Here is a 24819-nt window from a genome sequence, read left to right as displayed (position 1 = left end):
GTCACCCATCCTAGTACTACTCTCGCCCAAGCACGCTTAACTTCTCGGAGTTCCGATGGGATCCGGTGCTTTAGTGCTGGTATGATCGCATCCGACATGTTATGCACTCATTTTCCCTTATGCTTGCTCCTCCCGCTCGTTGTCTCCGCTTCTATTTTTTGTCATGTCCATCCTCTTTTCATCCGCACCACTCCGCTTTCCCATCATCAATAGCCGAGCACGAGTGCTCGCAGAAAAAATATCGTCTCTAACTTCACCATGAATGTCGCCGCGTGATTTGTGCAAAAGAGGAGGGATGCAACACGAGGATCTCCTCAGAGAGTCACCCATCCTAGTACGGCTACTCGCCTCAAGCCACGCTTAACTTCGTGAGTTCGATGGGATCCTCAGAGCTTTAGTGCTGGTATGATCGCATCCGACATGTTATGCACTCATTTTCCCTTATGCTTGCTCCTCCCGCTCTTTTGTCTCTGCTCTATTTTGTACCATGTCCATCCTCTTTTTCGTCCGCACCACCGTTTCCCATCACCAATAGCCATCACCAATAGCCGAGCACGAGTGCCCGCAAAAAAATATCGTCCCTAACTTCACCATGAATGTCAGCCGCGTGACGATTTCAAAAAGGAGGGGATGCAACACGAGGACTTTCCTGTGAGGTCACCCATCCTAGTACTACTCTCGCCCAAGCACGCTTAACTTCGGGAGTTCTCGATGGGATCCGGTGCTTTAGTGCTGGTATGATCGCATCCGACATGTTATGCAAAATCTATTTTCCTTTATGCTTGCTCCTCCCGCTCTTTGTCCTCCGCTTCTATTTTGTACCATGTCCATCCTCTTTTTTTTTCATCCGCACCACCGTTTCCCCATCACCAATAGCCGAGCACGCAGTGCCCGGCAAAAAAATATCGTCCTAACTTCACCATGAATGCTTCGCCGCGTGACGCAAAAAAGTGAGGGATGCAACACGAGGACTTCTCCAGGAGTATTTTCATCACCCATCATAGTACTACTCTCGCCCAAGCACGCTTAACTTCGGAGTTCCTTGATGGGATCCGGTGCTTTAGTGCAAAAATGGTATGATCGCATCCGACATGTTATGTACTCATTTTCCTTATGCTTGCTCCTCCCGGGCCGTTGTCTCCGCTTCTATTTTGTACCATGTCCATCCTCTTTTTTCATCCGGCATCCACCGCTTTCCCATCACCAATAGCCGAGCACGAGTGCCCGCAGAAAAAGATATCGTCCTAACTTCACCATGAATGTCGCCGCGTGACGCAAAAAAGTGAGGGATGCAACACGAGGACTCTTCCTGTGGAGGTCACCCCATCCTAAGTACTACTTCCTCGCCCAAGCACGCTTTAACTTCGGAGTTCGATGGGATCCGGTGCTTTAGTGCTGGTGGCTGATCGCATCCGACATGTTATGCACTCATTTTCCCTTATGCTTGCTCCTCCCGCTTCTTGTCTCCGCTTCTATTTTGTACCATGTCCATCCTCTTTTTCATCCGCACCATCACGTTTCTCTCCTTATCACTGCAATAGCCGAAAGCACTGAAAAGTGCCCGCAAATGAGATATCGTCCTAACTTCACCATGAATGTCGCCGCGTGACGCAAAAAAGGAGTGGATGCAAACACGAGGACTTCTTGTGAGGTCACCCATCCTAGTACTACTCTCGCTTACCAAGCACGCTTTTAACTTCGAGTTCGGATGGGATCCGGTGCCGTAGTGCTGGTATGATCGCATCCAACATGTTGCATGCACTCATTTTCCGTTATGCTTGCTCCTCCAGCCTCTTGTCCTGGCTTCTATTTTGTACCATGTCCATCCTCTTTTCATCCGCGACCACCGCTTTCCCATCACCAATAGCCATCACCAATAGCCGAGCACGAGTGCCCGCAAAAAATATCGTCCCAACTTCACCATGAATGTCGCCGCAAGTGACGCAAAAAGAAGGAGGGATGCAACACGAGAACTTCCCCAGTGGAGGTCACCCACATCCTAGTACTACTCGCACCCAAGCACGCTTTAACTTTTGGAGTTCTCCGATGGGATCCGGTGCTTTAGTGCTGGCAAAGGATCGCATCCGGCGCGTTATGCAATCATTTTTCCTTATGCTTCGCTCCTCCAGCCTTTTGTCTCGCTTCTATTTTGAATGGCGTCCAATCCCTCTTTTCATCCGGCACTGACCGGCTTCCTCATCACCAAGAAGCACACACTAACAGCTTCAGCACGCAGTGCCCGCAAAAAAATATCGTCCCCAATTTCATCATGAATGTCGTCGCACGTAAAAAAAAGTAGTGATGCAACATTTAGGATTTCCTCAGATGTCCACCCATCCTACTACTATTTCGCTCAGTTACGCCAACTTCGGAGTTCTGATGGGATCCGGTGCTTTAGCGCTTGCCGTATGGCATCGCATCCGACATGTTATGCACTCATTTTCCCTTATGCTTGCTCCTCCCGCTTCTTTGTCTCCATTTCTATTTTGTACTCATGTCCATCCTCTTTTTCATCCGCACCTCACGGTTTCCCCCATCACCAATCAATAGCTCGAGCACGAGTGCCCGGCAAAAAAATATCGTCCTAACTTCACCATGAATGTCGCCGCGTGACGCAAAAAAGGAGGGATGCAACACGAGGACTTCCTGTGAGGTCACCCATCCTAGGTACTACACTCGCCAAGCACGCTTTAACTTCTCGAGTTCGATGTGATCCGGTGGCTTTAGTGCTTGGTATGATCGCATCCGACATAAGTTATGCAGCTCATTTTCCCTTATGCTTTGCTCCTCCCGCCTCGTTGTCCGCTTTTATTTTGTACCATGTCCATCCTCTTTTTTCATCCGCACCACCGTTTCCCTATCACCAATAGCCGAGCACGCAGTGCCCGCAAAAAAATATCGTCCTAATCTCACCATGAATGTCGCCGCGCGTGACGCAAAAAAAGGAGGGATGCAACACCAGTGACTTCCCAGGAGGTCACCCATCCTAGTACTTTACTCTCGCCGCAAGCACGCTTAACTTCGGAGTTCTCGATGGGATCCTCGGTGCTTTAGTGCTGGTATGATCGCATCCGACATGTTATGCACTCATTTTCCCCTTATGCTTGCTCCTCCCGCCGTTGTCTAACCGTCTCTATTTTGTACCATGTCCATCCTCTTTTTCATCCGCACCACCGTTTCCCATCACCACCATAGCCGAGCACGTAGTGCCCGCAAAAAAAATATCGTCCTAACTTCACCATGAATGTCGCCGCCGTGACGCAAAAGAAGGAGGGATGCAAACACGAGGACTTCTCCAGAGGTCACCCATCCTAGTACTACTCTCGCCCAAGCCACGCTTAACTTCGGAGTTCTCGATGGGATCCGGTGCTTTAGTGCCGGGTATGATCGCATCCGGACATGTTATGCACTCATTTTCCCTTATGCTTGCTCCTCCCGCTCTTTGTCTCGCTTCTATTTTGTACCATGTCCATCCTCTTTTTCATCCATGCACCACCGTTTCCCATCACCACAGCTATCACCAATAGCCGCCAGCACGAGTGCCCGCAGTTCAAAACATATCGTCCTAACTTCACCATGAATGTCGCCGCGTGACGCAAAAAAGTGAGGGGGATGCAACACGAGGACTTCCCAGGAGGTCACCCATCCTAGTACTACTCTCGCCCAAGCATCGCTTAACTTCGAGAGTTCTCGATGGGATCCTAAGAAAGCTTTAGTGCCGGTATGGATCGCATCCGACATGTTATGCAACCTCATTTTCCCCTTATGCTTGCCTCCTCCCGCTCTTTTGTCTCGTCTTCTATTTTGTACCATGTCCATCCTCTTTTTCTATCCGCACCACTGCTTTCCCCATCACCAATAGCCGAGCACGAGTGCCCGGCAGAAAAACATATCGTCCCTAACTTCACCATGAATGTCGCCGTGACGCAAAAAAGGAGTGGGATGCAACACGTAGTGACTTCCGCAGGAGGTCACCCATCTCTAGTACTACTCTCGCCTCAAGCACGCTTAACTTCGGAGTTCTCGATGGGATCCGGTGCTTTAGTGGCCGGGTATGATCGCATCTCATATAAAAACATGTTATGCACTCATTTTCCCTTAGTGCTTGCTCCTCCCGCTCTTTGTCTCGTTTCTATTTTGTACTCATGTCCATCCTCTTTTTTCATCCAGCAATTCACCGTTTCCCCATCACCACATAGCCGAGCACCGAGTGCCCGCAAAAAAATATCGTCTCTAACTTCAGCCATGAATGTCGCCGCAGTGACGCAAAAAGCGAGTGGGATGCAACACGAGGACTTCTCAGAGTGTCACCCATCCTAAAAGATCACTACTCTCACCAAGCACGCTAACTCGGAGTTCCTCGATGGGATCCGGTGCTTTAGTGCCGGTAAGGATCGCATCCGACATGTTATGCACTCATTTTCCCTTATGTCTCCCGCTCGCTTGTCCGCTTCTATTTTGTACCATGTCCATCCTCTTTCATCCGCACCGTTTCCTATCACTAATACGGCACGAGTGCCCTAAAACATATCGTCCTAACTTCACCATGAATGTCGCCGCTGCGGACGCAAAAAAGGAGGATGCAAATACGAGGACTTCCTGTGAGGTCACCCATCCTAGCACGACTCGCCAAGCACGCTTTTTAACTTCGGGAGTTCAAGATGGGATCCGTGCTTTTAGGTGCTGGTATGATCGCATCCGACATGTTATGCACTCATTTTCCCTTATGCTTGCTCCTCCCGCTTCTTTGTCCGTCTCTTTCCTATCACCAATAGCCGAGCACGAGTGCCCGGCAGCATATCGTCCTAACTTCACCATGAATGTCGCCGCGTGGACGCAAAAGAGGAGGGATGCAACACGAGAACTCTCCTACAGAGGTCACCCATCCTAGTACTACTCTCGCCTGCCACTTAACTTCGGAGTTCCCGATGGGATCCGGAAGCTTTAGTGCCGGTATGATGGGCATCCCATGTTATGCACTCATTTTCCCTTATGCTTGCTCCTCCTGCTCTTTATCTCAGCTTCATTTTGTACCATGTCCACTTTTCATCCGCACCTACCGTTTCCCCATCACCAATAGCCATCACTAATAGCCGAGCACGAGTGTGCCCGCAAAAATATCGTCCTAACTTCACCATGAATGTCCGCCGCGTGACGCAAAAAAAAAGGAGGGATGGCAACAATACGAGGACTTCTCAGGAGGTCACCCATCCTAGTACTACTTCTCGCCCAAGCACGCTTAACTTCGGAGTTCTCGATGGGATCCGTGCTTTAGTGCCGGTATGATCGCATCCGACATGTTATGCACTCATTTTCCCCTTATGCTTGCTCCTCCCGCTCTTTGTCTCGCTTCTATTTTGTACCATGTCCATCCTCTTTTTCATCCGCACCACCGTTTCCCATCACCAACAGCCGAGCACGAGTGCCCGCAAAAAAATATCGTCCTAACTTCTCACCATGAATGTCAGCTGCGGACGCAGTGCTGAGGGATGCAACAATACGAGGACTTCTCTGTAGGTCACCCATCATAGTACTACTCTCGCCCAAGCACGCTTAACTTCGGAGTTCGATGGGATCCGGTGCTTTAGTGCCGGTATGATCGCATCCGATTAATATGCACCTTACATTTTCCTTTATGCTTGCTCCTCCCGCTGCTAATCGCTTCTATTTTGTACCATGTCCATCCTCTTTTCATCCGCATCACCGCTTTCCTTATCACCACAGCCGAGCACGAGTGCTCCGCAAAACATATCGCTCTAACTTCACCATGAATGCTCGCGTTGACGCGAAAAAAGGAGAGGGATGCAACACGAGGACTTCCCAGAGGTCACCCATCCTAGTACTACTTCCCGCCCAAGCACGCTTAACTTCGGAAGTTCTCCGATGTGGATCCGGTGCTTTAGTGCCGGTATGGATCGCATCCGACATGTTATGCACTCATTTTCCCTTATGCTTGCTCCTCCCGCTCGTTTGTCTCCGCTTCTTATTTTGTACCATCGTCCATCCTCTTTTCATCCGCACCACCGCTTCCCATCACCAATAAGCCGAGCACGCAGTGCCCGCAAAAAATATCGTCCTAACTTCACCATGAATGTCGCCGCGTGACGCAAAAAAGGAGGGATGCAACACGAGGACTTCCCAGGAGGTCACCCATCCTAGTACTACTCTCGCCCAAGCACGCTTAACTTCGAGTTCGATGGGATCCCGGCAGCTTTAGTGCCGGTATGATCGCATCCGACATGTTATGCACTCATTTTCCTTATGCTTGCTCCTCCCGCCGTTGTCCGCTCTATTTTGTACCATGTCCATCCTCTTTTTCATCCGCACCACCGTTTCCCCATCACCAATAGCCGTAGCACGAGTGCCCGCAAAAACATATCGTCCTAACTTCACCATGAATGTCGCCGCGTGACGCAAAAAAGGAGGGATGCAACACGAGGACTTCCCAGGAGGTCACCCATCCTAGTACTACTCTCGCCCAAGCACGCTTAACTTCGGAGTTCGATGGGATCCGGTGCTTTAGTGCTGGTATGATCGCATCCGACATGTTATGCACTCATTTTCCCTTATGCTTGCTCCTCCCGCCTCTTTGTCTCGCTCTATTTTGTACCATGTCCATCCTCTCTTTTTCATCCGCACTCCACCGCTTTCCCATCACCATAATAGCGATTATCATTAGCCGAGCACGCAGTGCCCGCAAAAAAATATCGTCCTAACTTCACCATGAATGTCGCCGCGTGACGCAAAAAAGGAGGGATGCAACACGAGGACTTCCTCAGAGGTCACCCATCCTAGTACTACTCTCGCCTCAAGCACGCTTAACTTCGGAGTTCGATGGGATCCGGTGCTTTAGTGCCGGTATGATCGCATCCGACATGTTATGCACTCATTTTCCCTTATGCTTGCTCCTCTCCGCTCTTTGTCTCTTCTATTTTGTACCATGTCCATCCTCTTTTTTCATCCGCACCACTGTTTCCTATCACCAATAGCCAGCCGAGCACGAGTGCTCCGCAAAAAATATCGTCCTAACTTCACCATGAATGTCGCCGCGTGACGCAAAAAGGAGGGATGCAACACGAGGATTTCAGAGGTCACCCATCCTAGTACTACTCTCGCCCAAGCACGCTTAACTTCGGAGTTCGATGGATCCGGTGCTTTAGTGCTGGTATGATCGCATCCGACATGTTATGCACCTCATTTTCCCTTATGCTTGCTCCTCCCGCTCTTTTGTCCGCTCTATTTTGTACCATGTCCATCCTCTTTTCATCCGCACCACCGCTGCTTCACTACTACCAGCTTGTTAGCACCAGTGCCCGCATTGCCCACCTCACTAAGAATGTCTCTCATGCAGATTATGAAAAAAGGAGGGATGCAACACGAGGACTTCCTTGTGAGGTCACCCATCCTAGTACTACCTCGCCCAAGCACGCTAACTCGAGTGCCTCTATTGATCCAAAGCTTTAGTGCTGGTATGATCGCATCCGGAAGACATGCAAAATCAGCTTTTCCTTATGCTTGCTCCTCCGCCGCTATTCCGGGCTTGTTTTGGCACCATGTCCATCCTCTTTCATCCGCACTCCACCGTTTCCCATCACCAATAGCCGAGCACGAGTGCTCCGCAAAAAAATATCGTCCTAACTTCACCATGAATGTCCGCCGCCGTTGGACGCAAAAAGGAGGGATGCAACACGAGGACTTCCCCAGTGAGGTCACCCATCCTAGTACTACCTCGCCCAAGCACGCTTAACTTCATGAGTTCTCGATGGGATCCGGTGCTTTAGTGCCGGTATGATCGCATCCGACATGTTATGCACTCATTTTCCCTTATGCTTGCTCCTCCCCGCTCGTTGTCTCGCTTCTATTTTGAAACAAAATTCATCCTCTTTTTCATCCTCGTACCTACCGCTTCATCACCATTAATGGGCCGAGTTGCCAGTGCCCGCAAAAAATATCGCCTTAATTTCACCATGAATGTCGCCATTAGTGGACGCAAAAGGAGAGGGATGCAACACGCAGGACTTCTTGAGCTACCCATCCAGTACTACTCTCACTAAGCACGCTAACTTCTCGAGTTCTACGGTCTGCATGAAAGCAAAAGGATCGCGACCACATGTTATGCACTCATTTTCCTTTACGCTGCCTTCCGCCAATCGCTTTACGTATACCATGTCCATCCTCTTTTCATCCGCACCACCGTTTCCATCACCAATAGCCGAGCACGAGTGCCCGCAAAAAAATATCAGCCTCTAACTTCACCATGAATGTCGCCGCGTGACGCAAAAAAGGAGGGATGCAACACGCAGGACTTCCCAGGAGGTCACCCATCCTAGTACTACTCTCGCCGAAGCACGCTTAACTTCGGAGTTCTCGATGGGGATCCGGTGCTTTAGTGCCGGTATGATCGCATCCGACATGTTATGCACTCATTTTCCCTTATGCTTGCTCCTCCCGCTCTTTGTCCGCTCTCCATTTTGTACCATGTCCATCCTCTTTTTCATCCGCACCACCGTTTCCCATCACCAATAGCCGAGCACGAGTGCCCGCAAAAAAATATCGTCCCTAACTTCACCTAATGAATGTCGCCGCGTGACGCAAAAAAGGAGGGATGCAACACGAGGACTTCCTCAGGAGGTCACCCATCCTAGTACTACTTTCTCGCCCAAGCACGCTTAACTTCGAGTTCGATGGGATCCGTGCTGTTTAGGGTGCTGTGTATGATCGCATCCGACATGTTATGCACTCATTTTCCCTTATGCTTGCTCCTCCCGCTTCTTTTGTCTCAGCTTTCTATTTTGTACCATGTCCATCCTCTTTTTTCATCCGCACCACTGCTTTCCTCATCACCAATAGCCGAGCACGCAGTGCCCGCAAAAATATCGTCCTAACTTCACCATGAATGTCGCCGTGATCGCATTTAAAAAAGGAGGGATGCAACAAGAGGACTTCCCCAGAGGTCACCCATCCTAGTACTACTCTCGCCCAAGCACCGCTAACTTCGGAGTTCTCGATGGGATCCGGTGCTTTAGTGCCGGTATGGACGTGATCCGACATGTTATGCACCCATTTTCCCTTATGCTTGCTCCTCCCCGCTCTTTGTCTCCGCTTCTATTTTGTACCATGTCCATCCTCTTTTTTCATCCGCGCACCACCGTTTCCCATCACCAATAGCCGAGCACGAGTGCCCGCAAAAAAATATCGTCCTAACTTCACCATGAATGTCGCCGCGTGACGCAAAAAAAGTAGGGATCCAACACGAGGACTTCCCAGAGGTCACCCATCATAGTACTACTCGCCCAAGCACGCTTAACTTCGGAGTTCCTCGATGGGATCCGGTGCTTTAGTGCCGGTATGATCGCATCCGACATGTTATGCACTCATTTTCCCTTATGCTTGCTCCTCCCGCTCGTTGTCCCGCTTCTATTTTGTACCATGTCCATCCTCTTTTCATCCGCACCACCGTTTCCCCATCACCAATAGCCGAGCACGAGTGCCCGCAAAAAATATCGTCCTAACTTCACCATGAATGTCGCCGCGTGACGCAAAAAAGGAGGGATGAAACACGAGGACTTCCCAGAAGGTCACCCATCCTAGTACTACTCTCGCCCAAGCACGCTTAACTTCGGAGTTCTCATGGGATCCGGTGCATTAGTGCGGGTCAGATCGCATCCGACATGTTATGCACTCATGTTCCCGTATGCTTGCTCCTCCCGCTCGTTGTCCGCTTCTATTTTGTACCATGTCCATCCTCTTTTTCATCCGCACCACCGTTTCCCATCACTAATAGCCGAGCACGAGTGCCCGCAAAAACATATCGTCCTAACTTCACCATGAATGTCGCCGCGTGACGCAAAAAAGGAGGGATGCAACACGAGGACTTCCCAGAGGTCACCCATCCTAGTACTACTCGCCCAAGGACGCTTAACTTCGGAGTTCCGATGGGATCCGGTGCTTTAGTGCCGGTATGATCGCATCTGACATGTTATGCACTCATTTTCCCTTATGCTTGCTCCTCCCGCTCTTTGTCCGCTCTATTTTGTACCATGTCCATCCTCTTTTTCATCCGCACCACCGTTTCCCATCACCAATAGCCGAGCACGAGTGCCCGCAAAAAATATCGTCCTAACTTCACCATGAATGTCGCCGCGTGACGCAAAAAAGGAGGGATGCAACACGAGAACTTCCCAGGAGGTCACCCATCCTAGTACTACTCTCGCCCAAGCACGCTTAACTTCGGAGTTCGATGGGATCCGGTGCTTTAGTGCTGGTATGATCGCATCCGACATGTTATGCACTCATTTTCCCTTATGCTTGCTCCTCCCGCTTCTTTATCTCGCTTCTATTTTGTACCATGTCCATCCTCTTTTCATCCGCACCACCAGTTTCCCATCACCAATAGCCGAGCACGAGTGCCCGCAAAAAATATCGTCCTAACATCACCATGAATGTCGCCGCGTGACGCAAAAAAGGAGGGATGCAACACGAGGACTTCTCAGAGGTCACCCATCCTAGTACTACTCTCGCCCAAGCACGCTTAACTTCCGAGTTCTGATGGGATCCGGTGCTTTAGTGCTGGTATGATCGCATCCGACATGTTATGCACCCATTTTCCCTTATGCTTGCTCCTCCAGCTCTCTTGTCTGCTTCTATTTTGTACCATGTCCATCCTTTTTTTCATCCGCACCACCGCTTTCCCATCACCAATAGGCCGAGCACGAGTGCCCGCAAAAATATCGTCCTAACTTCACCATGAATGTCGCCGCTGACGCAAAAAGGAGGGATGCAACACGAGAACTTCCCAGGAGGTCACCCATCATAGTACTACTCTCGCCCAAGCACGCTTAACTTCGGAGTTCCGATGGGATCCGTGCTTTAGTGCCGGTATGATCGCATCCGACATGTTATGCACTCATTTTCCCTTATGCTTGCTCCTCCCGCTCGTTGTCTCCGCTTCTATTTTGTACCATGTCCATCCTCTTTTTCATCCGCACCACCGTTTCCCATCACTAATAGCCGAGCACGAGTGCCCGCAAAAATATCGTCTCTAACTTCACCATGAATGTCGCCGCGTGACGCAAAAAAGGAGGGATGCAACACGAGGACTTCCTGTGAGGTCTCCCATCCTAGTACTACTCTCGCCCAAGCACGCTTAACTTCGGAGTTCGATGGGATCCGGTGCTTTAGTGCCGGTATGATCGCATCCGACATGTTATGCACTCATTTTCCCTTATGCTTGCTCCTCCCGCTCGTTGTCTGCTTCTATTTTGTACCATGTCCATCCTCTTTTCATCCGCACCACCGCTTTCCCATCACCAATAGCCGAGCACGAGTGCCCGCAAAAACATATCGTCCTAACTTCACCATGAATGTCGCCGCGTGACGCAAAAAATGAGGGATGCAACAAGAGGACTTCTCAGAGGTCACCCATCCTAGTACTACTCTCGCCCAAGGACGCTTAACTTCGTGAGTTCGATGGGATCCGGTGCTTTAGTGCTGGTATGATCGCATCCGACATGTTATGCACTCATTTTCCCTTATGCTTGCTCCTCCCGCTCTTTGTCTGCTCTATTTTGTACCATGTCCATCCTCTTTTTCATCCGCACCACCGTTTCCCATCACCAATAGCCGAGCGAGTAGTGCCCGCAAAAAATATCGTTCCTATCTTCACCATGAATGTCGCCGCGTGACGCAAAAAGGAGGGATGCAACACGAGGACTTCCAGGAGGTCACCCATCCTAGTACTACTCTCGCCCAAGCACGCTTAACTTCGGGAGTTCGATGGGATCCGGTGCTTTAGTGCCGGTATGATCGCATCCGACATGTTATGCACTCATTTTCCCTTATGCTTGCTCCTCCCGCTCTTTGTCCGCTCTATTTTGTACCATGTCCATCCTCTTTTCATCCGCACCACCGTTGCTTTCCCATCACTTAGCCGAGCACGAGTGCCCGCAAAAAATATCGTCCTAACTTCACCATGAATGTCGACGCGTGACGCAAAAAAGGAGGGATGCAACACGAGGACTACCTATGACGTCACCCATCCTAGTACTACTCTCGCCCAAGCACGCTTAACTTCGGAGTTCTGATGGGATCCGGTGCTTTAGTGCTGGTATGATCGCATCCGACATGTTATGCACTCATTTTCCCTTATGCTTGCTCCTCCCGCTTCTTTGTCTCGCTTCTATTTTGTACCATGTCCTTCCTCTTTTTCATCCGCACCACCGTTTCCCATCACCAATAGCCGAGCACGAGTGCCCGCAAAAAAATATCGTCCTAACTTCACCATGAATGTCGCTGCGTGGACGCAAAAAAGGAGGGATGCAACACGAGGACTTCTCTCAGAGGTCACCCATCCTAGTACTACTCTCGCCCAAGCACGCTTAACTTCGGAGTTCCGATGGGATCCGGTGCTTTAGTGCCGGTATGATCGCATCCGACATGTTATGCACTCATTTTCCCTTATGCTTGCTCCTCCCGCTCTTTGTCTCGCTTCTATTTTGTACCATGTCCATCCTCTTTTCTCATCCGCACCACCGTTTCCATCACTAATAGCCGAGCACGAGTGCCCGCAAAAAAATATCGTCTCTAACTTCACCATGAATGTCGCCGCGTGACGCAAAAAAGGAGGGATGCAACACGAGGACTTCCCAGGAGGTCACCCATCCTAGTACTACTCTCGCCCAAGCACGCTTAACTTCGGAGTTCTGATGGGATCCGGTGCTTTAGTGCTGGTATGATCGCATCCGACATGTTATGCACTCATTTTCCCTTATGCTTGCTCCTCCCGCTCTTTGTGTGCTCTATTTTGTACCATGTCCATCCTCTTCTTCATCCGCACCACCGTTTCCCATCACCAATAGCCGAAAGCACGAGTGCCCGTAAAAAAATATCGTCCTAACTTCACCATGAATGTCGCCGCGTGACGCAAAAGGATTGATGCAACACGAGGACTTTCCCAGAGGTCACCCATCCTAGTACTACTCTCGCCCAAGCACGCTTAACTTCGGAGTTCTCGATGGGATCCGTGCTTTAGTGCCGGTATGATCGCAACCGACATGTTATGCACTCATTTTCCCTTATGCTTGCTCCTCCCGCTCTTTGTCTGCTCTATTTTGTACCATGTCCATCCTCTTTTTCATCCGCACCACCGTTTCCCATCACCAATAGCCGAGCACGAGTGCCCGCAAAAAAATATCATCCTAACTTCACCATGAATGTCGCCGCGTGACGCAAAAAAGGAGGGATGCAACACGAGGACTTCCTGTGAGGTCACCCATCCTAGTACTTCACTCGCCCAAGCACGCTTTACTTCGGAGTTCTGATGGGATCCCGTGCTTTAGTGCTGGTATGATCGCATCCGACATGTTATGCACTCATTTTCCCTTATGCTTGCTCCTCCCGCTTCTTTTGTCTCGCTTCTATTTTGTACCATGTCCATCCTCTTTTTCATCCGCACCACCGTTTCCCATCACCAATAGCCGAGCACGAGTGCCCGCAAAAAAATATCGTCCTAACTTCACCATGAATGTCGCCGCGTGACGCAAAAAAGAAGGGATGCAACACGAGGGCTTCCCAAGAGGTCACCCATCCTAGTACTACTCTCGCCCAAGCACGCTTAACTTCGGAGTTCTGATGGGATCCGGTGCTTTAGTGCTGGTATGATCGCATCCGACATGTTATGCACTCATTTTCCCTTATGCTTGCTCCTCCCGCTTCTTTGTCCGCTTCTATTTTGTACCATGTCCATCCTCTTTTTCATCCGCACCACCGTCTCCCATCACCAATAGCCGAGCACGAGTGCCCGCAAAAAAATATCGTCCTAACTTCACCATGAATGTCGCCGCGTGACGCAAAAAAGGAGGGATGCAACACGAGGACTTCCCAGGAGGTCACCCATCCTAGTACTACTCTCACCCAAGCACGCTTAACTTCAGAGTTCTGATGGGATTCGGAGCTTTAGTGCTGGTATGATCGCATCCGACATGTTATGCACTCATTTTCCCTTATGCTCGCTCCTCCCGCTCTTTGTCTGCTCTATTTTGTACCATGTCCATCCTCTTTTTCATCCGCACCACCGTTTCCCATCACCAATAGCCGAGCACGAGTGCCCGCAAAAAAATATCGTCCTAACTTCACCATGAATGTCGCCGCGTCACGCAAAAAAGGAGGGATGCAACACGAGGACTTCCCAGGAGGTCACCCATCCTAGTACTACTCTCGCCCAAGCACGCTTAACTTCGGAGTTCTGATGGGATCCGGTGCTTTAGTGCTGGTATGATCGCATCCGACATGTTATGCACTCATTTTCCCTTATGCTTGCTCCTCCCGCTCTTTGTCTGCTCTATTTTGTACCATGTCCATCCTCTTTTTCATCCGCACCACCGTTTCCCATCACCAATAGCCGAGCACGAGTGCCCGCAAAAAAATATCGTCCTAACTTCACCATGAATGTCGCCGCGTGACGCAAAAAAGGAGGGATGCAACACGAGGACTTCCCAGGAGGTCACCCATCCTAGTACTACTCGCCCAAGCACGCTTTAACTTCGGAGTTCTCGATGGGATCCGGTGCTTTAGTGCCGGTATGATCGCATCCGACATGTTATGCACTCATTTTCCTTATGCTTGCTCCTCCCGCCTCTTTGTCCGCTTCTATTTTGTACCATGTCCATCCTGTTTTTCATCCGCACCACCGTTTCCCATCACCAATAGCCGAGCACGAGTGCCCGCAAAAAAATATCGTTCTAACTTCACCATGAATGTCGCCGCGTGACGCAAAAAGGGAGGGATGCAACACAAGGACTTCCCAGGAGGTCACCCATCCTAGTACTACTCGCCCCAAGCACGCTTAACTTCGGAGTTCGATGGGATCCGGTGCTTTAGTACGGTATGATCGCATCCGACATGTTATGCACTCATTTTCCCTTATGATTGCTCCTCCCGCTCTTTGTGTGCTGTATTTTGTACGATGTCCTTCCTCTTTTTCATCCGCACCACCGTTTCCCATCACCAATAGCCGAGCACGAGTGCCCGCAAAAAAATATCGTCCTAACTTCACCATGAATGTCGTCGCGTGACGCAAAAAAGGATTGATGCAACACGAGGACTTTCCAGGAGGTCACCCATCCTAGTACTACTCTCGCCCAAGCACGCTTAACTTCGGAGTTCTGATGGGATCCGTGCTTTTAGTGCCGGGTATGATCGCAACCGACATGTTATGCACTCATTTTCTTATGCTTGCTCCCTCCCGCTCTTTTGTCTCGCTTCTATTTTTTACCATGTCCATCCTGTTTTTCATCCGCACCACCGTTTCCCATCACCAATAGCCGAGCACGAGTGCCCGCAAAAAAATATCATCCTAACTTCACCATGAATGTTGCCGTGACGCAAAAAAGGAGGGGTGCAACACGAGGACATCCCAGGAGTTCACCCGTCCTAGGACAACTCTCGCCCAAGCACGCTTAACTTCGGAGTTCGATGGGATCCGGTGCTTTAGTGATGGTATGATCGCATCCAACATGTTATGCACTCATTTTCCTTATGCTTGCTCCTCCCGCTCTTTGTCTCGCTTCTATTTTGTACCATGTCCCTCCTCTTTTTCATCCGCACCACCGCTTCCCATCACCAATTAATGAGCACGAGTGCCCGCAAAAAAATATCGTCTCTAACTTCACCATGAATGTCGCCGCGTGACGCAAAAAAGGAGGGATGCAACACGAGGACTTCCTGTGAGGTCACCCATCCTAGTACGACTCTCGCCCAAGCACGCTTAGCGTCGGCGGTCCTTTGGGATGCGGTGCTTTAGTGCTGGTATGATCGCATCCGACATGTTATGCACTCATTTTCCCTTATGCTTGCTCCTCCCGCTCTCTTTGTCTCGCTCTATTTTGTACCATGTCCATCCTCTTTTTTCATCCGCACCACCGCTTCCCATCACCAATAGCCGAGCACGAAAAGTGCCCGCAAAAAAATATCGTCCTAACTTCACCATGAATGTCGCCGTGTGACGCAAAAAGGAGGGATGCAACACGAGGACTTCCTGTGAGGTCACCCATCCTAGTACTACTCTCACCCAAGCACGCTTAACTTCAGAGTTCGATGGGATCCCGGTGCTTTAGTGCCGGTATGATCGCATCCGACATGTTATGCACTCATTTTCCCTTATACTTGCTCCTCCCGCTCTTTTGTGTGCTCTATTTTGTACCATGTCCATCCTCTTTTTCATCCGCACTCACCGTTTCCCATCACCAATAGCCGAGCACGAGTGCCCGCAAAAAAATATCGTCCTAACTTCACCATGAATGTCGCCGCGTGACGCAAAAAAGGAGGGATGCAACACGAGGACTTCCCAGGAGGTCACCCATCCTAGTACAACTCTCGCACAAGCACGCTTAACTTCAGAGTTCTGATGGGATCCGGTGCTTTAGTGCTGGTATGATCGCATCCGATATGTTATGCACTCATTTTCCCTTATGCTTGCTCCTCCCGCTCTTTGTGTGCTCTATTTTGTACCATGTCCATCCTCTTTTTCATCCGCACCACCGTTTCCATCACTAGCCGAGCACGAGTGCCCGCAAAAAATATCGTCCTAACTTCACCATGAATGTCGCCGCGTGACGCAAAAAAGGAGGGATGCAACACGAGGACTTCTCAGAGGTCACCCACCCTAGTACTACTCTCGCCCAAGCACGCTTAACTTCGGAGTTCTGATGGGATCCGGTGCTTTAGTGCTGGTATGATCGCATGCGAAATGTTATGCACTCATTTTCCCTTATGCTTGCTCCTCCCGCTATTTGTGTGCTCTATTTTGTACCATGTCCATCCTCTTTTTCATCCGCACCACCGTTTCCTCTATCACTAATAGCCGAGCACGAGTGCCCGCAAAAATATCATCCTAACTTCACCATGAATGTCGCTGCGTGACGCATAAAAGGAGGGATGCAACACGAGGACTTCCTGTGAGGTCACCCATCCTAGTACTACTCTCGCCCAAGCACGCTTAACTTCGGAGTTCCTCGATGGGATCCGGTGCTTTAGTGCCGGTATGATCGCATCCGAAATGTTATGCACTCATTTTCCCTTATGCTTGCTCCTCCCGCTCTTTGTGTGCTCTATTTTGTACCATGTCCATCCTCTCTTTTTCATCCGCACCACCGTTTCCCATCACCAATAGCCGAGCACGCAGTGCCCGCAAAAAATATCGTCCTAACTTCACCATGAATGTCGTCGCGTGACGCAAAAAAGGAGGGATGCAACACGAGGACTTCCCAGGAGGTCACCCATCCTAGTACTACTCTCGCCCAAGCACGCTTAACTTCGGAGTTCTGATGGGATCCGGTGCTTTAGTGCTGGTATGATCGCAACCGACATGTTATGAACTAATTATACCTTAGGATTTCTCCTCCCGCTCTTTGTCTGCTCTATTTTGTACCATGTCCATCCTCTTTTTCATCCGCACCACCGTTTCCCATCACCAATAGCCGAGCACGAGTGCCCGCAAAAAAATATCATCCTAACTTCACCATGAATGTCGCCGCGTGACGCAAAAAAGGAGGGATGCAACACGAGGACTTTCCAGGAGGTCACCCATCCTAGTACTACTCTCGCCCAAGCACCCTTAACTTCGGAGTTCTGATGGGATCCGGTGCTTTAGTGCTGGTATGATCGCATCCGACATGTTATGCACTCATTTTCCCTTATGCTTGCTCCTCCCGCTCTTTGTCTGCTCTATTTTGTACCATGTCCATCCTCTTTTTCATCCGCACCACCGTTTCCCATCACCAATTAGTGAGCACGAGTGCCCGCAAAAAAATATCGTCCTAACTTCACCATGAATGTCGCCGCGTGACGCAAAAAAGGAGGGATGCAACACGAGGACTTCCCAGGAGGTCACCCATCCTAGTAATACTCTCGCCCAAGCACGCTTAACTTCAGAGTTCTGATGGGATCCGGTGCTTTAGTGCTGGTATGATCGTATCCGACATGTTATGCACTCATTTTCCCTTATGCTTGCTCCTCCCGCTCTTTTTCTGCTCTATTTTGTACCATGTCAATCCTCTTTTTCATCCGCACCACCGTTTCCCATAGCCAATAGCCGAGCACGAGTGCCCGCAATAAAATATCGTCCTAACTTCACCATGAATGTCGCCGCGTGACGCAAAAAAGGAGGGATGCAACACGAGGACTTCCCAGGAGATCACCCATCCTAGTACTACTCTCGCCCAAGCATGCTTAACTTCGGAGTTCTGATGGGATCCGGTGCTTTAGTGCTGGTATGATCGCATCCGACATGTTATGCACTCATTTTCCCTTATGCTTGCTCCTCCCGCTCTTTGTCTGCTCTATTTTGTACCATGTCCATCCTCTTTTTCATTCGCACCACCGTTTCCTCATCACTAATAGCCGAGCACGAGTGCCCGCAAAAAAATATCGTCCTAACTTCACCATGAATGTCGCCGTGACGCAAAAAAGGAGGATGCAACACGAGGACTTCCCGTGAGGTCACCCATCCTAGTAATACTCTCGCCCAAGCACGCTTAACTTCTGAGTTCTGATGGGATCCGGTGCTTTAGTGCTGGTATGATCGCATCCGACATGTTATACACTCATTTTCCCTTATGCTTGCTCCTCCCGCTCTTTGTCTGCTCTATTTTGTACCATGTCCATCCTCTTTTTCATCCGCACCACCGTTTCCCATCACCAATAGCCGAGCACGAGTGCCCGCAAAAAAATATCGTCCTAACTTCACCATGAATGTCGCCGCTTGACGCAAAAAAGGAGGGATGCAACACGAGGACTTCCAAGGAGGTCACCCATCCTAGTACTACTCTCGCCCAAGCACGCTTAACTTCGGAGTTCAGATGGGATCCGGTGCTTTAGTGTTGGTATGATCGCATCCGACATGTTATGCACTCATTTTCCCTTATGCTTGCTCCTCCCGCTCTTTGTCTGCTCTATTTTGTACCATGTCCATCCTCTTTTTCATTCGCACCACCGTTTCCCATCACCAATAGCCGAGCACGAGTGCCCGCAAAAAAATATCGTCCTAACTTCACCATGAATGTCGCCGCGTGACGCAAAAATGTAGGATGATAAACGAGGACGTCCCATCAGGACACCCATCCTAGTACAACTCTCGCCCAAGCACGCTTAAGTTCGGTGTTCTCGATGGGATCCGGTGCTTTAGTGCTGGTATGATCGCATCCGACATGTTATGCACTCATTTTCCCTTATGCTTGCTCCTCCCGCTCTTTGTCTGCTCTATTTTGTACCATGTCCATCCTCTTTTTCATCCGCACCACCGTTTCCCATCACCAATAGCCGAGCACGAGTGCCCGCAAAAAAATATCGTCCTAACTTCACCATGAATGTCGCCGCGTGACGCAAAAAAGGAGGGATGCAACACGAGGACTTCCCAGGAGGTCACCCATCCTAGTACTACTCTCGCCCAAGCACGCTTAACTTCGCAGTTCTGATGAGATCCGGTGCTTTAGTGCTGGTATGATCGCATCCGACATGTTATGCACTCATTTTCCCTTATGCTTGCTCCTCCCGCTCTTTGTCTGCTCTATTTTGTACCATGTCAATCCTCTTTTTCATCCGCACCACCGTTTCCCATCACCAATTAGTGAGCACGAGTGCCCGCAAAAAAATATCGTCCTAACTTCACCATGAATGTCGCCGCGTGACGCAAAAAAGGAGGGATGCAACACGAGGACTTCCCAGGAGGTCACCCATCCTAGTAATACTCTCGCCCAAGCACGCTTAATCGCGTAGCTTTGATGGGATCCGGTGCTTTAGTGCTGGTATGATCGTATCCGACATGTTATGCACTCATTTTCCCTTATGCTTGCTCCTCCCGCTCTTTTTCTGCTCTATTTTGTACCATGTCCATCCTCTTTTTCATCCGCACCACCGTTTCCCATAGCCAATAGCCGAGCACGAGTGCCCGCAATAAAATATCGTCCTAACTTCACCATGAATGTCGCCGCGTGACGCAAAAAAGGAGGGATGCAACGCGAGGACTTCCAAGGAGGTCACCCATCCTAGTACTACTCTCGCCCAAGCACGCTTAACTTCGGAGTTCTGATGGGATCCGGTGCCATTCTGCTTGTATGTTCGGATCCGACATGTTATGCACTCATTTTCCCTTATGCTTGCTCCTCCCGCTCTTTGTCCGCTTCTATTTTGTACCATGTCCATCCTCTTTTTCATCCGCACCACCGCTTTCCCCATCACCAATAGCCGAGCACGAGTGCCCGCAAAAAAATATCGTCCTAACTTCACCATGAATGTCGCCGCGTGACGCAAAAAAGGAGGATGCAAAAAGATGACTTCCCAGGAGGTCACCCATCCTAGTACAACTATCCCCCAAGCACGCTTAACTTCGAGTTCTCGATGGGATCCGGTGCTTTAGTGCTGGTATGATCGCATCCGACATGTTATACACTCATTTTCCCTTATGCTTGCTCCTCCCGCTCTTTGTCTGCTCTATTTTGTACCATGTCCATCCTCTTTTTCATCCGCACCACCGTTTCCCATCACCAATAGCCGAGCACGAGTGCCCGCAAAAAAATATCGTCCTAACTTCACCATGAATGTCGCCGCGTGACGCAAAAAAGGAGGGATGCAACACGAGGACTTCCAAGGAGGTCACCCATCCTAGTACTACTCTCGCCCAAGCACGCTTAACTTCGGAGTTCAGATGGGATCCGGTGCTTTAGTGCTGGTATGATCGCATCCGACATGTTATGCACTCATTTTCCCTTATGCTTGCTCCTCCCGCTCTTTGTCTGCTCTATTTTGTACCATGTCCATCCTCTTTTTCATCCGCACCACCGTTTCCCAACACCAAAAGCCCAGCACCAGTGCCCGCAAAAAAATATCGTCCTAACTTCACCATGAATGTCGCCGCGTGACGCAAAAAAGGAGGGATGCAACACGAGGACTTCCCAGGAGGTCACCCATCCTAGTACTACTCGCCCAAGCACGCTTAACTTCGCAGCTTCCGATGAGATCCGGTGCTTTAGTGCTGGTATGATCGCATCCGACATGTTATGCACTCATTTTCCCTTATGCTTGCTCCTCCCGCTCTTTGTCTGCTCTATTTTGTACCATGTCAATCCTCTTTTTCATCCGCACCACCGTTTCCCATCACCAATTAGTGAGCACGAGTGCCCGCAAAAAAATATCATCCTAACTTCACCATGAATGTCGCCGCGTGACGCATAAAAGGAGGGATGCAACACGAGGACTTCCCAGGAGGTCACCCATCCTAGTACTACTCTCGCCCAAGCACGCTTAACTTCGCAGTTCTGATGGGATCCGGTGCTTTAGTGCTGGTATGATCGCATCCGAAATGTTATGCACTCATTTTCCCTTATGCTTGCTCCTCCCGCTCTTTGTGTGCTCTATTTTGTACCATGTCCATCCTCTTTTTCATCCGCACCACCGTTTCCCATCACCAATAGCCGAGCACGAGTGCCCGCAAAAAAATATCGTCCTAACTTCACCATGAATGTCGCCGCGTGACGCAAAAAAGGAGGGATGCAACACGAGGACTTCCCAGGAGGTCACCCATCCTAGTACTACTCTCGCCCAAGCACGCTTAACTTCGGAGTTCTGATGGGATCCGGTGCTTTAGTGCTGGTATGATCGCAACCGACATGTTATGCACTCATTTTCCCTTATGCTTGCTCCTCCCGCTCGTTGTCTGCTTCTATTTTGTACCATGTCCATCCTCTTTTCATCCGCACCACCGTTTCCCATCACCAATAGCCGAGCACGAGTGCCCGCAAAAAAATATCGTCCTAACTTCACCATGAATGTCTCCGCGTGACGCAAAAAAGGAGGGATGCAACACGAGGACTTCCCAGGAGGTCACCCATCCTAGTACTACTCTCGCCCAAGCACGCTTAACTTCGGAGTTGTGTTTGGATGGGATCCGGTGCTTTAGTGCTGGTATGATCGCATCCGACATGTTATGCACTCATTTTCCCTTATGCTTGCTCCTCCCGCTCGTTGTCTGCTCTATTTTGTACCATGTCCATCCTCTTTTTCATCCGCACCACCGTTTCCCATCACCAATAGCCGAGCACGAGTGCCCGCAAAAACATATCGTCCTAACTTCACCATGAATGTCGCCGCGTGACGCAAAAAAGGAGGGATGCAACACGAGGACTTCCCAGGAGGTCACCCATCCTAGTACTACTCTCGCCCAAGGACGCTTAACTTCGGAGTTCTGATGGGGATCCGTGCTTTAGTGCTGGTATGATCGCATCCGACATGTTATGCACTCATTTTCCCTTATGCTTGCTCCTCCCGCTCTTTTGTCCGCTTCTATTTTGTACCATGTCCTTCCTCTTTTTCATCCGCACCACCGCTTCCCATCACCAATAGCCGAGCACGAGTGCCCGCAAAAAAATATCGTCCTAACTTCACCATGAATGTCGCCGCGTGACGCAAAAAGGAGGGATGCAACACGAGGACTTCAGAGGTCACCCATCCTAGTACTACTCTCGCCCAAGCACGGTTAACTTCGGAGTTCGATGGGATCCGGTGCTTTAGTGCTAGTATGATCGCATCCGACATGTTATGCACTCATTTTCCCTTATGCTTGCTCCTCCCGCTCTTTGTCCGCTTCTATTTTGTACCATGTCCATCCTCTTTTTCATCCGCACCACCGTTTCCCATCACCAATAGCCGAGCACGAGTGCCCGCAAAAAATATCGTCCTAACTTCACCATGAATGTCGCCGCGTGACGCAAAAAAAGGAGGGACGCAACACGAGGACTTCCCAGAGGTCACCCATCCTAGTACTACTCTCGCCCAAGCACGCTTAACTTCGAGTTCGATGGGATCCTGCTTTAGTGCTGGTATGATCGCATCCGACATGTTATGCACTCATTTTCCTTATGCTTGCTCCTCCCGCTTCTTTGTCTCGCTTCTATTTTGTACCAAGTCCATCCTCTTTTTCATCCGCACCACCGTTTCCCATCACCAATAGCCGAGCACGAGTGCCCGCAAAAATATCGTCCTAACTTCACCATGAATGTCGCCGCGTGACGCAAAAAGGAGGGATGCAACACGAGGACTTCCCAGAGGTCACCCATCCTAGTACTACTCTCACCCAAGCACGCTTAACTTCGGAGTTCGATGGGATCCGTGCTTTAGTGCTCGTATGATCGCATCCGACATGTTATGCACTCATTTTCCCTTATGCTTGCTCCTCCCGCTTCTTTGTCTCGCTTCTATTTTGTACCATGTCCATCCTCTTTTTCATCCGCACCACCGCTTTCCCATCACCAATAGCCGAGCACGAGTGCCCGCAAAAAATATCGTCCTAACTTCACCATGAATGTCGCCGCGTGACGCAAAAAGGAGGGATGCAACACGAGAACTTCCCAGAGGTCACCCATCCTAGTACTACTCTCGCCCAATCACGCTTAACTTCCGAGTTCGATGGGATCCGGTGCTTTAGTGCCGGTATGATCGCATCCGACATGTTATGCACTCATTTTCCTTATGCTTGCTCCTCCCGCTTCTTGTCTCGCTCTATTTTGTACCATGTCCATCCTCTTTTTCATCCGCACCACCGTTTCCCATCACTAATAGCCGAGCACGAGTGCCCGCAAAAAAATATCGTCCTAACTTCACCATGAATGTCGCCGCGTGACGCAAAAAAGGAGGGATGCAACACGAGGACTTACCGTGAGGTCACCCAGACTAGTACTACTATCGCCCAAGCACGCTTAACTTCGGAGTTCTGATGGGATCCGGTGCTTTAGTGCTGGTATGATCGCATCCGACATGTTATGCACTCATTTTCCCTTATGCTTGCTCCACCCGCTCATTGACTCAACACTTTTGTACCATGTCCATCCTATTTTTCATCCGCACCACCGCTTCCCATCACCAATAGCCGAGCGCGAGTGCCCGCAAAAAAATATCGCCCTAACTTCACCATGAATGTCGCCGCGTGACGCAAAAAAGGAGGGATGCAACACGAGGACTTCCCAGGAGGTCACCCATCCTAGTACTACTCTCGCCCAAGCACACTTAACTTCGGAGTTCGATGGGATCCGTGCTTTAGTGCTGGTATGATCGCATCCGACATGTTATGCACCCATTTTCCCTTATGCTTGCTCCTCCCGCTTTTTGTCTGCTCTATTTTGTACCATGTCCATCCTCTTTTTCATCCGCACCACCGTTTCCCATCACCAATAGCCGAGCACGAGTGCCCGCAAAAATATCGTCCTAACTTCACCATGAATGTCGCCGCGTGACGCAAAAAGGAGGGATGCAACACGAGGACTTCCCAGAGGTCACCCATCCTAGTACTACTCTCGCCCAAGCACGCTTAACTTCGGAGTTCTGATGGGATCCGGTGCTTTAGTGCTGGTATGATCGCATCCGACATGTTATGCACTCATTTTCCCTTATGCTTGCTCCTCCCGCTTTGTCCGCTTCTATTTTGTACCATGTCCATCCTCTTTTTCATCCGCACCACCGCTTTCCCATCACTAATAGCCGAGCACGAGTGCCCGCAAAAAATATCGTCCTAACTTCACCATGAATGTCGCCGCGTGACGCAAAAAGGAGGGATGCAACACGAGGACTTCCTGTGAGGTCACCCATCCTAGTACTACTCTCGCCCAAGCACGCTTAACTTCCGAGTTCTGATGGGATCCGGTGCTTTAGTGCCGGTATGATCGCATCAGACATGTTATGCACACATTTTCCCTTATGCTTGCTCCTCCCGCTCTTTGTCTCGCTTCTATTTTGTACCATGTCCATCCTCTTTTCATCCGCACCACCGCTTTCCCA

General features: G+C 50.1%; 55 non-coding genes and 14 pseudogenes across 55 annotated transcripts; all 69 read right to left on the bottom strand.

Moving 5' to 3' along the window:
- Positions 1–627: 627 nt before the first annotated feature.
- Positions 628–749, bottom strand: LOC139836746 (5S ribosomal RNA). The gene has a single exon (XR_011753458.1). It is a non-coding gene; the product is annotated as a 5S ribosomal RNA (ribosomal RNA).
- A 205-nt stretch (positions 750–954) lies between these two features.
- Positions 955–1088, bottom strand: LOC139837008 (5S ribosomal RNA; annotated as a pseudogene).
- A 534-nt stretch (positions 1089–1622) lies between these two features.
- On the bottom strand, positions 1623–1746 carry LOC139837147 (5S ribosomal RNA; annotated as a pseudogene).
- Positions 1747–1956: 210 nt separating this feature from the next.
- Positions 1957–2086, bottom strand: LOC139837217 (5S ribosomal RNA; annotated as a pseudogene).
- An 861-nt stretch (positions 2087–2947) lies between these two features.
- LOC139837069 (5S ribosomal RNA) lies at positions 2948–3073 on the bottom strand (annotated as a pseudogene).
- Positions 3074–3272: 199 nt separating this feature from the next.
- Positions 3273–3395, bottom strand: LOC139836841 (5S ribosomal RNA). The gene has a single exon (XR_011753557.1). It is a non-coding gene; the product is annotated as a 5S ribosomal RNA (ribosomal RNA).
- Positions 3396–3609: 214 nt separating this feature from the next.
- LOC139837129 (5S ribosomal RNA) lies at positions 3610–3736 on the bottom strand (annotated as a pseudogene).
- A 203-nt stretch (positions 3737–3939) lies between these two features.
- Positions 3940–4066, bottom strand: LOC139837149 (5S ribosomal RNA; annotated as a pseudogene).
- A 1108-nt stretch (positions 4067–5174) lies between these two features.
- LOC139836945 (5S ribosomal RNA) lies at positions 5175–5294 on the bottom strand. Its single transcript, XR_011753668.1, has one exon. It is a non-coding gene; the product is annotated as a 5S ribosomal RNA (ribosomal RNA).
- Positions 5295–5486: 192 nt separating this feature from the next.
- On the bottom strand, positions 5487–5607 carry LOC139836768 (5S ribosomal RNA). Its single transcript, XR_011753480.1, has one exon. It is a non-coding gene; the product is annotated as a 5S ribosomal RNA (ribosomal RNA).
- A 192-nt stretch (positions 5608–5799) lies between these two features.
- LOC139837095 (5S ribosomal RNA) lies at positions 5800–5923 on the bottom strand (annotated as a pseudogene).
- A 194-nt stretch (positions 5924–6117) lies between these two features.
- Positions 6118–6236, bottom strand: LOC139836899 (5S ribosomal RNA). The gene has a single exon (XR_011753620.1). It is a non-coding gene; the product is annotated as a 5S ribosomal RNA (ribosomal RNA).
- A 188-nt stretch (positions 6237–6424) lies between these two features.
- On the bottom strand, positions 6425–6542 carry LOC139836303 (5S ribosomal RNA). The gene has a single exon (XR_011753001.1). It is a non-coding gene; the product is annotated as a 5S ribosomal RNA (ribosomal RNA).
- A 211-nt stretch (positions 6543–6753) lies between these two features.
- Positions 6754–6872, bottom strand: LOC139836801 (5S ribosomal RNA). Its single transcript, XR_011753516.1, has one exon. It is a non-coding gene; the product is annotated as a 5S ribosomal RNA (ribosomal RNA).
- Positions 6873–7065: 193 nt separating this feature from the next.
- LOC139836884 (5S ribosomal RNA) lies at positions 7066–7179 on the bottom strand. Its single transcript, XR_011753605.1, has one exon. It is a non-coding gene; the product is annotated as a 5S ribosomal RNA (ribosomal RNA).
- A 499-nt stretch (positions 7180–7678) lies between these two features.
- On the bottom strand, positions 7679–7800 carry LOC139836944 (5S ribosomal RNA). The gene has a single exon (XR_011753667.1). It is a non-coding gene; the product is annotated as a 5S ribosomal RNA (ribosomal RNA).
- A 487-nt stretch (positions 7801–8287) lies between these two features.
- Positions 8288–8409, bottom strand: LOC139836793 (5S ribosomal RNA). The gene has a single exon (XR_011753508.1). It is a non-coding gene; the product is annotated as a 5S ribosomal RNA (ribosomal RNA).
- A 516-nt stretch (positions 8410–8925) lies between these two features.
- On the bottom strand, positions 8926–9045 carry LOC139837082 (5S ribosomal RNA; annotated as a pseudogene).
- A 197-nt stretch (positions 9046–9242) lies between these two features.
- LOC139836888 (5S ribosomal RNA) lies at positions 9243–9360 on the bottom strand. The gene has a single exon (XR_011753609.1). It is a non-coding gene; the product is annotated as a 5S ribosomal RNA (ribosomal RNA).
- Positions 9361–9549: 189 nt separating this feature from the next.
- On the bottom strand, positions 9550–9668 carry LOC139836754 (5S ribosomal RNA). The gene has a single exon (XR_011753466.1). It is a non-coding gene; the product is annotated as a 5S ribosomal RNA (ribosomal RNA).
- A 189-nt stretch (positions 9669–9857) lies between these two features.
- On the bottom strand, positions 9858–9973 carry LOC139836857 (5S ribosomal RNA). Its single transcript, XR_011753574.1, has one exon. It is a non-coding gene; the product is annotated as a 5S ribosomal RNA (ribosomal RNA).
- A 187-nt stretch (positions 9974–10160) lies between these two features.
- LOC139836279 (5S ribosomal RNA) lies at positions 10161–10278 on the bottom strand. Its single transcript, XR_011752977.1, has one exon. It is a non-coding gene; the product is annotated as a 5S ribosomal RNA (ribosomal RNA).
- A 190-nt stretch (positions 10279–10468) lies between these two features.
- On the bottom strand, positions 10469–10586 carry LOC139836557 (5S ribosomal RNA). Its single transcript, XR_011753261.1, has one exon. It is a non-coding gene; the product is annotated as a 5S ribosomal RNA (ribosomal RNA).
- A 188-nt stretch (positions 10587–10774) lies between these two features.
- On the bottom strand, positions 10775–10892 carry LOC139836453 (5S ribosomal RNA). Its single transcript, XR_011753157.1, has one exon. It is a non-coding gene; the product is annotated as a 5S ribosomal RNA (ribosomal RNA).
- Positions 10893–11082: 190 nt separating this feature from the next.
- LOC139836536 (5S ribosomal RNA) lies at positions 11083–11200 on the bottom strand. The gene has a single exon (XR_011753241.1). It is a non-coding gene; the product is annotated as a 5S ribosomal RNA (ribosomal RNA).
- Positions 11201–11389: 189 nt separating this feature from the next.
- LOC139836991 (5S ribosomal RNA) lies at positions 11390–11507 on the bottom strand (annotated as a pseudogene).
- A 188-nt stretch (positions 11508–11695) lies between these two features.
- LOC139836771 (5S ribosomal RNA) lies at positions 11696–11813 on the bottom strand. The gene has a single exon (XR_011753483.1). It is a non-coding gene; the product is annotated as a 5S ribosomal RNA (ribosomal RNA).
- A 188-nt stretch (positions 11814–12001) lies between these two features.
- Positions 12002–12120, bottom strand: LOC139836643 (5S ribosomal RNA). Its single transcript, XR_011753347.1, has one exon. It is a non-coding gene; the product is annotated as a 5S ribosomal RNA (ribosomal RNA).
- A 192-nt stretch (positions 12121–12312) lies between these two features.
- LOC139836596 (5S ribosomal RNA) lies at positions 12313–12432 on the bottom strand. The gene has a single exon (XR_011753300.1). It is a non-coding gene; the product is annotated as a 5S ribosomal RNA (ribosomal RNA).
- A 191-nt stretch (positions 12433–12623) lies between these two features.
- Positions 12624–12742, bottom strand: LOC139837409 (5S ribosomal RNA). The gene has a single exon (XR_011753902.1). It is a non-coding gene; the product is annotated as a 5S ribosomal RNA (ribosomal RNA).
- A 188-nt stretch (positions 12743–12930) lies between these two features.
- Positions 12931–13049, bottom strand: LOC139836878 (5S ribosomal RNA). Its single transcript, XR_011753599.1, has one exon. It is a non-coding gene; the product is annotated as a 5S ribosomal RNA (ribosomal RNA).
- A 188-nt stretch (positions 13050–13237) lies between these two features.
- LOC139836652 (5S ribosomal RNA) lies at positions 13238–13356 on the bottom strand. The gene has a single exon (XR_011753357.1). It is a non-coding gene; the product is annotated as a 5S ribosomal RNA (ribosomal RNA).
- A 192-nt stretch (positions 13357–13548) lies between these two features.
- On the bottom strand, positions 13549–13667 carry LOC139837331 (5S ribosomal RNA). Its single transcript, XR_011753823.1, has one exon. It is a non-coding gene; the product is annotated as a 5S ribosomal RNA (ribosomal RNA).
- Positions 13668–13857: 190 nt separating this feature from the next.
- On the bottom strand, positions 13858–13976 carry LOC139836644 (5S ribosomal RNA). Its single transcript, XR_011753348.1, has one exon. It is a non-coding gene; the product is annotated as a 5S ribosomal RNA (ribosomal RNA).
- A 188-nt stretch (positions 13977–14164) lies between these two features.
- LOC139837398 (5S ribosomal RNA) lies at positions 14165–14283 on the bottom strand. The gene has a single exon (XR_011753891.1). It is a non-coding gene; the product is annotated as a 5S ribosomal RNA (ribosomal RNA).
- A 188-nt stretch (positions 14284–14471) lies between these two features.
- Positions 14472–14590, bottom strand: LOC139836739 (5S ribosomal RNA). The gene has a single exon (XR_011753451.1). It is a non-coding gene; the product is annotated as a 5S ribosomal RNA (ribosomal RNA).
- A 189-nt stretch (positions 14591–14779) lies between these two features.
- On the bottom strand, positions 14780–14895 carry LOC139836906 (5S ribosomal RNA). Its single transcript, XR_011753628.1, has one exon. It is a non-coding gene; the product is annotated as a 5S ribosomal RNA (ribosomal RNA).
- A 188-nt stretch (positions 14896–15083) lies between these two features.
- LOC139836927 (5S ribosomal RNA) lies at positions 15084–15203 on the bottom strand. Its single transcript, XR_011753649.1, has one exon. It is a non-coding gene; the product is annotated as a 5S ribosomal RNA (ribosomal RNA).
- Positions 15204–15391: 188 nt separating this feature from the next.
- On the bottom strand, positions 15392–15509 carry LOC139837074 (5S ribosomal RNA; annotated as a pseudogene).
- A 190-nt stretch (positions 15510–15699) lies between these two features.
- Positions 15700–15818, bottom strand: LOC139837014 (5S ribosomal RNA; annotated as a pseudogene).
- A 194-nt stretch (positions 15819–16012) lies between these two features.
- LOC139836851 (5S ribosomal RNA) lies at positions 16013–16131 on the bottom strand. The gene has a single exon (XR_011753568.1). It is a non-coding gene; the product is annotated as a 5S ribosomal RNA (ribosomal RNA).
- Positions 16132–16321: 190 nt separating this feature from the next.
- Positions 16322–16440, bottom strand: LOC139836474 (5S ribosomal RNA). The gene has a single exon (XR_011753178.1). It is a non-coding gene; the product is annotated as a 5S ribosomal RNA (ribosomal RNA).
- Positions 16441–16623: 183 nt separating this feature from the next.
- On the bottom strand, positions 16624–16741 carry LOC139836528 (5S ribosomal RNA). The gene has a single exon (XR_011753233.1). It is a non-coding gene; the product is annotated as a 5S ribosomal RNA (ribosomal RNA).
- A 188-nt stretch (positions 16742–16929) lies between these two features.
- LOC139836444 (5S ribosomal RNA) lies at positions 16930–17050 on the bottom strand. The gene has a single exon (XR_011753147.1). It is a non-coding gene; the product is annotated as a 5S ribosomal RNA (ribosomal RNA).
- A 190-nt stretch (positions 17051–17240) lies between these two features.
- On the bottom strand, positions 17241–17359 carry LOC139837373 (5S ribosomal RNA). Its single transcript, XR_011753865.1, has one exon. It is a non-coding gene; the product is annotated as a 5S ribosomal RNA (ribosomal RNA).
- A 188-nt stretch (positions 17360–17547) lies between these two features.
- LOC139836238 (5S ribosomal RNA) lies at positions 17548–17666 on the bottom strand. The gene has a single exon (XR_011752936.1). It is a non-coding gene; the product is annotated as a 5S ribosomal RNA (ribosomal RNA).
- Positions 17667–17854: 188 nt separating this feature from the next.
- Positions 17855–17973, bottom strand: LOC139836560 (5S ribosomal RNA). The gene has a single exon (XR_011753264.1). It is a non-coding gene; the product is annotated as a 5S ribosomal RNA (ribosomal RNA).
- Positions 17974–18161: 188 nt separating this feature from the next.
- Positions 18162–18280, bottom strand: LOC139836385 (5S ribosomal RNA). Its single transcript, XR_011753083.1, has one exon. It is a non-coding gene; the product is annotated as a 5S ribosomal RNA (ribosomal RNA).
- A 186-nt stretch (positions 18281–18466) lies between these two features.
- On the bottom strand, positions 18467–18585 carry LOC139836540 (5S ribosomal RNA). The gene has a single exon (XR_011753245.1). It is a non-coding gene; the product is annotated as a 5S ribosomal RNA (ribosomal RNA).
- Positions 18586–18773: 188 nt separating this feature from the next.
- On the bottom strand, positions 18774–18892 carry LOC139836410 (5S ribosomal RNA). The gene has a single exon (XR_011753112.1). It is a non-coding gene; the product is annotated as a 5S ribosomal RNA (ribosomal RNA).
- Positions 18893–19079: 187 nt separating this feature from the next.
- LOC139837103 (5S ribosomal RNA) lies at positions 19080–19199 on the bottom strand (annotated as a pseudogene).
- A 188-nt stretch (positions 19200–19387) lies between these two features.
- Positions 19388–19506, bottom strand: LOC139836436 (5S ribosomal RNA). The gene has a single exon (XR_011753138.1). It is a non-coding gene; the product is annotated as a 5S ribosomal RNA (ribosomal RNA).
- Positions 19507–19694: 188 nt separating this feature from the next.
- Positions 19695–19813, bottom strand: LOC139837007 (5S ribosomal RNA; annotated as a pseudogene).
- A 188-nt stretch (positions 19814–20001) lies between these two features.
- LOC139836941 (5S ribosomal RNA) lies at positions 20002–20120 on the bottom strand. The gene has a single exon (XR_011753663.1). It is a non-coding gene; the product is annotated as a 5S ribosomal RNA (ribosomal RNA).
- Positions 20121–20310: 190 nt separating this feature from the next.
- Positions 20311–20429, bottom strand: LOC139836879 (5S ribosomal RNA). The gene has a single exon (XR_011753600.1). It is a non-coding gene; the product is annotated as a 5S ribosomal RNA (ribosomal RNA).
- A 188-nt stretch (positions 20430–20617) lies between these two features.
- Positions 20618–20736, bottom strand: LOC139837402 (5S ribosomal RNA). Its single transcript, XR_011753895.1, has one exon. It is a non-coding gene; the product is annotated as a 5S ribosomal RNA (ribosomal RNA).
- Positions 20737–20924: 188 nt separating this feature from the next.
- Positions 20925–21042, bottom strand: LOC139836886 (5S ribosomal RNA). The gene has a single exon (XR_011753607.1). It is a non-coding gene; the product is annotated as a 5S ribosomal RNA (ribosomal RNA).
- A 188-nt stretch (positions 21043–21230) lies between these two features.
- LOC139836392 (5S ribosomal RNA) lies at positions 21231–21349 on the bottom strand. Its single transcript, XR_011753091.1, has one exon. It is a non-coding gene; the product is annotated as a 5S ribosomal RNA (ribosomal RNA).
- A 188-nt stretch (positions 21350–21537) lies between these two features.
- Positions 21538–21656, bottom strand: LOC139837372 (5S ribosomal RNA). The gene has a single exon (XR_011753864.1). It is a non-coding gene; the product is annotated as a 5S ribosomal RNA (ribosomal RNA).
- Positions 21657–21844: 188 nt separating this feature from the next.
- LOC139836691 (5S ribosomal RNA) lies at positions 21845–21968 on the bottom strand. Its single transcript, XR_011753402.1, has one exon. It is a non-coding gene; the product is annotated as a 5S ribosomal RNA (ribosomal RNA).
- Positions 21969–22156: 188 nt separating this feature from the next.
- Positions 22157–22275, bottom strand: LOC139836736 (5S ribosomal RNA). Its single transcript, XR_011753448.1, has one exon. It is a non-coding gene; the product is annotated as a 5S ribosomal RNA (ribosomal RNA).
- A 189-nt stretch (positions 22276–22464) lies between these two features.
- Positions 22465–22579, bottom strand: LOC139836874 (5S ribosomal RNA). The gene has a single exon (XR_011753595.1). It is a non-coding gene; the product is annotated as a 5S ribosomal RNA (ribosomal RNA).
- A 189-nt stretch (positions 22580–22768) lies between these two features.
- LOC139837050 (5S ribosomal RNA) lies at positions 22769–22882 on the bottom strand (annotated as a pseudogene).
- A 187-nt stretch (positions 22883–23069) lies between these two features.
- On the bottom strand, positions 23070–23185 carry LOC139836929 (5S ribosomal RNA). Its single transcript, XR_011753651.1, has one exon. It is a non-coding gene; the product is annotated as a 5S ribosomal RNA (ribosomal RNA).
- A 190-nt stretch (positions 23186–23375) lies between these two features.
- Positions 23376–23492, bottom strand: LOC139836852 (5S ribosomal RNA). Its single transcript, XR_011753569.1, has one exon. It is a non-coding gene; the product is annotated as a 5S ribosomal RNA (ribosomal RNA).
- A 188-nt stretch (positions 23493–23680) lies between these two features.
- Positions 23681–23799, bottom strand: LOC139836743 (5S ribosomal RNA). The gene has a single exon (XR_011753455.1). It is a non-coding gene; the product is annotated as a 5S ribosomal RNA (ribosomal RNA).
- A 188-nt stretch (positions 23800–23987) lies between these two features.
- On the bottom strand, positions 23988–24104 carry LOC139836703 (5S ribosomal RNA). The gene has a single exon (XR_011753415.1). It is a non-coding gene; the product is annotated as a 5S ribosomal RNA (ribosomal RNA).
- Positions 24105–24289: 185 nt separating this feature from the next.
- Positions 24290–24407, bottom strand: LOC139836338 (5S ribosomal RNA). Its single transcript, XR_011753036.1, has one exon. It is a non-coding gene; the product is annotated as a 5S ribosomal RNA (ribosomal RNA).
- A 186-nt stretch (positions 24408–24593) lies between these two features.
- LOC139836598 (5S ribosomal RNA) lies at positions 24594–24712 on the bottom strand. Its single transcript, XR_011753302.1, has one exon. It is a non-coding gene; the product is annotated as a 5S ribosomal RNA (ribosomal RNA).
- Positions 24713–24819: the final 107 nt, after the last annotated feature.

The sequence above is a fragment of the Lolium perenne genome, chromosome 2, assembly GCF_019359855.2.
Source record: "Lolium perenne isolate Kyuss_39 chromosome 2, Kyuss_2.0, whole genome shotgun sequence".
Lineage (NCBI taxonomy): Eukaryota > Viridiplantae > Streptophyta > Magnoliopsida > Poales > Poaceae > Lolium > Lolium perenne.
Note: the sequence above shows the minus strand (reverse complement) of the source record. Positions and strands in the feature narration are given on the sequence as shown.